The sequence below is a fragment of the Rutidosis leptorrhynchoides genome, chromosome 7 (genome assembly GCF_046630445.1).
Source record: "Rutidosis leptorrhynchoides isolate AG116_Rl617_1_P2 chromosome 7, CSIRO_AGI_Rlap_v1, whole genome shotgun sequence".
Classification (NCBI taxonomy): domain Eukaryota; kingdom Viridiplantae; phylum Streptophyta; class Magnoliopsida; order Asterales; family Asteraceae; genus Rutidosis; species Rutidosis leptorrhynchoides.
In genome coordinates this window covers 222276901-222285004 of record NC_092339.1, presented here as the reverse complement: position 1 = coordinate 222285004, position 8104 = coordinate 222276901, and positions in this window count along the sequence as shown.

The window sequence follows — 8104 nt, the reverse complement described above, 5'->3', positions numbered from 1 at the left end:
CCACTTTTAAAATCTAATATTTTTGGGATGAGAATACATGCAGGTTTTATAAATGATTTACAAAATAGACACAAGTACATGAAACTACATTCTATGGTTGAATTATCGAAATCGAATATGCCCCTTTTTATTAAGTCTGGTAATCTAAGAATTAGGGAACAGACACCCTAATTGACGCGAATCTTGAAGATAGATCTATTGGGCCTAACAAACCCCATCCAAAGTACCGGATGCTTTAGTACTTAGAAATTTATATCATATCCGAAGGGTGTCCCGGAATGATGGGGATATTCTTATATATGCATCTTGTTAATGTCGGTTACCAGGTGTTCACCATATGAATGATTTTTATCTCTATGTATGGGATGTGTATTGAAATATGAAATCTTGTGGTCTATTATTATGATTTGATAAATATAGGTTAAACCTATAACTCACCAACATTTTTGTTGACGTTTTAAGCATGTTTATTCTCAGGTGATTATTAAGAGCTTCCGCTGTCGCATACTTAAATAAGGACGAAATTTGGAGTCCATGCTTGTATGATATTGTGCAAAAACTGCATTCAAGAAACTTATTTTGTTGTAACATATTTGTATTGTAAACCATTATGTAATGGTCGTGTGTATACAGGATATTTTAGATTATCATTATTTGATAATCTACGTAAAGCTTTTTAAACCTTTATTGATTAAATAAAGGTTATGGTTTGTTTTAAAATGAATGCAGTCTTTGAAAAACGTCTCATATAGAGGTCAAAACCTCGCAACGAAATCAATTAATATGGAACGTTTTTAATCAATAAGAACGGGACATTTCAGTTGGTATCCGAGCGTTGGTCTTAGAGAACCAGAAAATTTGCATTAGTGTGTCTTATCGAGTTTGTTAGGATGCATTAGTGAGTCTGGACTTCGACCGTGTTTTCTTTAAAAATGATTGCTTAACATTTTTGTTGGAAACTATATATTTTTAACATATGAATATTATGTGATATATCAATCTCTTAACGTGTTTGACATTATGTGATAGATGTCTACCTCTAGAACAAGTCCCATTGACTCACCTAATAATAATGAAGAGTCAAATGTAAATTGGAATGATTCGTGGACTGATTCACAAGTTCCCGAAGAGGAACCGGAAGAAGAGTCGGAACCGGAAGAAGAATCGGAACCGGAAGAAGAATCGGAACCGGATGAAGAAATAGAACCGGTGGGGGAAATAATAAAACGGTTAAGTAAAAGAAAATCCTCAACCAACCGACCAAGGTTAATTATGGTCAATGGTGTTTCCGCCAAGGAAGCAAAATATTGGGAGGATTACCAATTCTCCGATGAATCGGATTCCGACGAGAATTCCGATGATGTTATAGAAATTACCCCAACTGAATTTAAAAAGGCAAAAGAAAATAATAAGGGAAAGGGCATAAAAATAGAGAAATCTAATTCCAACCCCGATGAACTTTATATGTATCGTCAACCCCCGAAGTCCTTAAGTTGTAACAATGACCCGGGAACCTCTAAACCACCAGGTTTTTCTAAACCAATGTGGACAACGACAGTTAGTATTAGGGGAACATCATATATCCCTAGAAACTTGGCAAAACGAACCAAAACCGAAGAAGAAGAAACGAGCGAGTCGGAATAAGATAGTTGTATTCGTGTGGTGTAATATATGTAATATAGTGTGCTTATGCATTATGATATATGTAAAAATTGCTTGTATTAATAAGTATTTTTTTTATGAATCTAACTCTTGTCTATTTTACAGTTTAAAAACACAAAATGGATAGACAACCCAATATTTTAAGAGACCTACCCGGAGACATGATTGATGAAATCTTGTCTAGAGTCGGTCAGAATTCCTCAGCACAACTATTTAAGGCGAGATCAGTTTGTAAGACATTCGAAGAACGTTCCAAGAATGTCTTGGTTTATAAGAGACTTTCGTTTGAAAGATGGGGGATATCACATTGGGAAACCCATAAGTTACGATGTGTTTACTTTGATGCATATATTGCGGGGAACCCAAATGCTATTTTACGCAATGGGTTAAGAAATTATTTTGACTCAATATATCCGAATATTGGACTTCGTGATTTAGAAAAAGCGGCTAACATGCAACAGAAAGAAGCATGTTATGCTTACGGATTAGTAATGTTCGCTTCTCACCAAAGTGAGAACAAGAACATCGGCCTACAACTATTAAACAAAATGTTCCCACAAGTGACGGAGTCGGTAATTGGGGTAAGAAATGAGGTTTTTAGATTGTTACGGGACTGTTGGACATTACGTAACCCTCGTCCCTTTGACGACGTTACAACACGCTGTCTTATCAACGGCCATAACGGTTATGTTCCACAAGACCAAGGATGGGAAGTAGTCCTAGTAAAACCAGAATGCATGACTTGTTTCTGGACGTATGAATTACGTGTCTTTATTGCCTTTGCTGAACGACTTGTGTACTAGCTAGAATTATCTTCACAACTATCTTGTATCAAAGTTATTGTGTGCTATATTTCATGCTTTATGTAAAATAAGCGGTATTGTAAGTTTGTAAAATATTGTATAAAAGTTTGAACGCGAAATATTATTATAATATGTTTTTCATATAGAATTGTAGTAGTTGAATTTTATATTAGCTACTAAGTATGAACTTAACGGGTAGGTACTACCCGAATTTAAACTTATAAAACGCTAATATGAAGAAAAAGCTTTTATAAATGAATTCATATTATGCTACGAAATACTATTAACTACTCTTAATATTCTGTATGATTAACTTGTTCCATTTGACTATTTTGAAGGAAATGGCACCGACTACTCGACACACCGTGAATATGAATGAAGAGGAATTCCGTACTTTTCTAGCTTCAAACATAGCCGCAGTACAAGCTGCACTACATACCAACAATAACCTTGGATCTAGCAGTACAGGAAATCGTGTAGGATGCACCTACAAAGAAATCACTGCCTGCAAACCTTTGGAATTTGATGGAACCGAAGGACCGATCGGATTGAAACGGTGGACCGAGAAGGTCGAATCGGTGTTTGCCATAAGTAAGTGTACTGAAGAGGACAAAGTAAAGTACGCTATGCATACCTTCACAGGTTCTGTGTTAACATGGTGGAATACCTATCTAGAGCAAGTGGGACAAGACGATGCGTACGCACTACCGTGGTCAGCATTCAAGCACTTGATGAACGAGAAGTACCGTCCCCGAACCGAGGTCAATAAGCTCAAGACAGAACTTAGAGGGTTACGAACCCAAGGATTTGATATTACCACGTACGAAATACGATTCACAGAATTGTGCCTATTGTGTCCGGGAGCATTCGAAGATGAGGAAGAGAAGATCGACGCGTTTGTGAAAGGATTACCGGAAAGAATCCAAGAAGATATAAGTTCACACGAGCCCGTCTCCATACAACAGGCATGTAGAATGGCTCACAAACTAGTGAACCAGATTGAAGAAAGAATTAAAGAACAGACTGCTGAAGAGGCCAATGTGAAGCAAGTCAAAAGAAAGTGGGAGGAAAACGGTGATAAGAATCACCAATACAACAACAACAGCAATTACAACAATAATCGCAACAATTATTCCAACAATCGCAACATCAATCGCAACTACAACAAACGGCCTAACAACAACAACAACAACAACAACAACAATAACAACAACAACAACAGTAACTACAACAATCATCCTAACAACAATAACAACCGCAACAACAACAACAATCAGAAGCAGCTATGCCAAAGGTGTGAAAAGTATCACTCGGGGTTCTGCACCAAATTTTGCAACAAGTGTAAAAGAAATGGTCATAGCGCGGCGAAGTGTGAGGTCTACGGACCAGGGGTTAACAGAACGAAAGGAACAAATGGTGTCGGAACGAGTAATGGCGGAGCAAGTAGTGTCGGAGCAAGTTATGCCAATGTAGTTTGTTATAAATGTGGAAAACCGGGCCACATTATTAGAAATTGCCCGAACCAGGAGAACACGAATGGACAAGGCCGCGGAAGAGTTTTCAATATTAATGCGGCAGAGGCACAAGAAGACCCGGAGCTTGTTACGGGTACGTTTCTTATTGACAATAAATCTGCTTACGTTTTATTTGATTCGAGTGCGGATAGAAGCTATATGAGTAGAGATTTTTGTGCTAAATTAACTTGTCCATTGACGCATTTGGATAGTAAATTTTTACTCGAATTAGCAAATGGTAAATTAATTTCAGCAGATAATATATGTCGGAATCGAGAAATTAAACTGGTTAGCGAAACATTTAAGATTGATTTGATACCAGTAGAGTTAGGGAGTTTTGATGTGATAATCGGTATGGACTGGTTGAAAGAAGTGAAAGCAGAGATCGTCTGTTACAAAAATGCAATTTGCATTATACGAGAAAAAGGAAAACCCTTAATGGTGTACGGAGAAAAGGGCAACACGAAGCTACATCTTATTAGTAATTTGAAGGCACAAAAACTAATAAGAAAAGGTTGCTATGCTGTTCTAGCACACGTCGAGAAAGTACAAACTGAAGAAAAGAGCATCAATGATGTTCCCATTGCAAAAGAATTTCCCGATGTATTTTCGAAAGAATTACCGGGATTACCCCCACATCGATCTGTTGAATTTCAAATAGATCTTGTACCAGGAGCTGCACCAATAGCTCCTGCTCCTTACAGACTCGCACCCAGCGAGATGAAAGAACTGTAAAGCCAATTACAAGAACTTTTAGAACGTGGTTTCATTCGACCAAGCACATCACCGTGGGGAGCTCCTGTTTTGTTTGTTAAGAAGAAAGATGGTACATTCAGGTTGTGTATCGACTACCGAGAGTTGAACAAACTTACCATCAAGAACCGCTACCCACTACTAAGAATTGACGACTTATTTGATCAACTACAAGGCTCGTCTGTTTATTCAAAGATTGACTTACGTTCCGGGTATCATCAAATGCGGGTGAAAGAAGATGATATTCCAAAGACTGCTTTCAGAACACGTTACGGTCATTACGAGTTTATGGTCATGCCATTTGGTTTAACTAATGCACCAGCTGTGTTCATGGACCTTATGAACCGAGTGTGTGGACCATACCTTGACAAGTTTGTCATTGTTTTCATTGATGACATACTTATTTACTCAAAGAATGACCAAGAACATGGTGAACATTTGAGAAAGGTGTTAGAAGTATTGAGGAAGGAAGAATTGTACGCTAAGTTTTCAAAGTGTGCATTTTGGTTGGAAGAAGTTCAATTCCTCGGTCACATAGTGAACAAAGAAGGTATTAAGGTGGATCTGGCAAAGATAGAAACTGTTGAAAAGTGGGAAACCCCGAAAACTCCGAAACACATACGCCAGTTTTTAGGACTAGCTGGTTACTACAGAAGGTTCATCCAAGATTTTTCTAGAATAGCAAAACCCTTGACTGCATTAACGCATAAAGGGAAGAAATTTGAATGGAATGATGAACAAGAGAAAGCGTTTCAGTTATTGAAGAAAAAGCTAACTACGGCACCTATATTGTCATTGCCTGAAGGGAATGATGATTTTGTGATTTATTGTGACGCATCAAAGCAAGGTCTCGGTTGTGTATTAATGCAACGGACGAAGGTGATTGCTTATGCGTCTAGACAATTGAAGATTCACGAGCAAAATTATACGACGCATGATTTGGAATTAGGCGCGGTTGTTTTTGCATTAAAGACTTGGAGGCACTACTTATATGGGGTCAAAAGTATTATATATACCGACCACAAAAGTCTTCAACACATATTTAATCAGAAACAACTGAATATGAGGCAGCGTAGGTGGATTGAATTGTTGAATGATTACGACTTTGAGATTCGTTACCACCCGGGGAAGGCAAATGTGGTAGCCGATGCCTTGAGCAGGAAGGACAGAGAACCCATTCGAGTAAAATCTATGAATATAATGATTCATAATAACCTTACTACTCAAATAAAGGAGGCGCAACAAGGAGTTTTAAAAGAGGGAAATTTAAAGGATGAAATACCCAAAGGATCGGAGAAGCATCTTAATATTCAGGAAGACGGAACCCGGTATAGGGCTGAAAGGATTTGGGTACCAAAATTTGGAGATATGAGAGAAATGGTACTTAGAGAAGCTCATAAAACCAGATATTCAATACATCCTGGAACGGGGAAGATGTACAAGGATCTCAAGAAACATTTTTGGTGGCCGGGTATGAAAGCCGATGTTGCTAAATACGTAGGAGAATGTTTGACGTGTTCTAAGGTCAAAGCTGAGCATCAGAAACCATCAGGTCTACTTCAACAACCCGAAATCCCGAAATGAAAATGGGAAAACATTACCATGGATTTCATCACTAAATTGCCAAGGACTGCAAGTGGTTTTGATACTATTTGGGTAATAGTTGATCGTCTCACCAAATCAGCACACTTCCTGCCAATAAGAGAAGATGACAAGATGGAGAAGTTAGCACGACTGTATTTGAAGGAAGTCGTCTCCAGACATGGAATACCAATCTCTATTATCTCTGATAGGGATGGCAGATTTATTTCAAGATTCTGGCAGACATTACAGCAAGCATTAGGAACTCGTCTAGACATGAGTACTGCATATCATCCACAAACTGATGGGCAGAGCGAAAGGATGATACAAACGCTTGAAGACATGCTACGAGCATGTGTTATTGATTTCGGAAACAGTTGGGATCGACATCTACCGTTAGCAGAATTTTCCTACAACAACAGCTACCATTCAAGCATTGAGATGGCGCCGTTTGAAGCACTTTATGGTAGAAAGTGCAGGTCTCCGATTTGTTGGAGTGAAGTGGGGGATAGACAGATTACGGGTCCAGAGATTATACAAGAAACTACCGAGAAGATCATCCAAATTCAACAACGGTTGAAAACCGCCCAAAGTCGACAAAAGAGCTACGCTGACATTAAAAGAAAAGATATAGAATTTGAAATTGGAGAGATGGTCATGCTTAAAGTTGCACCTTGGAAAGGCGTTGTTCGATTTGGTAAACGAGGGAAATTAAATCCAAGGTATATTGGACCATTCAAGATTATTGATCGTGTCGGACCAGTAGCTTACCGACTTGAGTTACCTCAACAACTCGCGGCTGTACATAACACTTTCCACGTCTCGAATTTGAAGAAATGTTTTGCTAAAGAAGATCTCACTATTCCGTTAGATGAAATCCAAATCAACGAAAAACTTCAATTCATCGAAGAACCCGTCGAAATAATGGATCGTGAGGTTAAAAGACTTAAGCAAAACAAGATACCAATTGTTAAGGTTCTATGGAATGCTTGTAGAGGACCCGAGTTCACCTGGGAGCGTGAAGATCAGATGAAGAAGAAATACCCACATCTATTTCCAGAATATTCGTCAACACCTTCAACAGCTTAAAATTTCGGGACGAAATTTATTTAACGGGTAGGTACTGTAGTGACCCAAACTTTTCCATGTTTATATATATTAACTGAGATTGATATTTACATGATTAAATGTTTCTAACATGTTAATCAATCAAACTTGTTAAGACTTGATTAATTGAAATATGTTTCATATAGACAATTGACCACCCAAGTTGACCGGTGATTCACGAACGTTAAAACTTGTAAAAACTATACAATGACATATATATGGTTATATATATAGTTAACATGTTTTTATTATAAGTATGTATCTTATTAGGTATTTTAACAATGAGTTATATACATAAAAATGAGACTATTAATTTAAGAAACTCGAAAACGATATATATAACGATTATCGTTATAACAACGTCTTACTAGGTACATATGAATCATATTAAGATATTGATACACTTGGTTAATTATGTTAAATGATAAGTAAATATATTATTAAGTGTATTAACAATGAAATACATATGTAAAAATAAGACTACTAACTTAATGATTTCGAAACGAGACATATATGTAACGATTATCGTTGTAACGACATTTAACTGTATATACATCATACTAAGATATATTATATATCATAATATCATGATAATATAATAATTTAACATCTCATTTGTTATAATAAACAATGGGTTAACAACATTCAACAAGATCGTTAACCTAAAGGTTTCAAAACAACTTT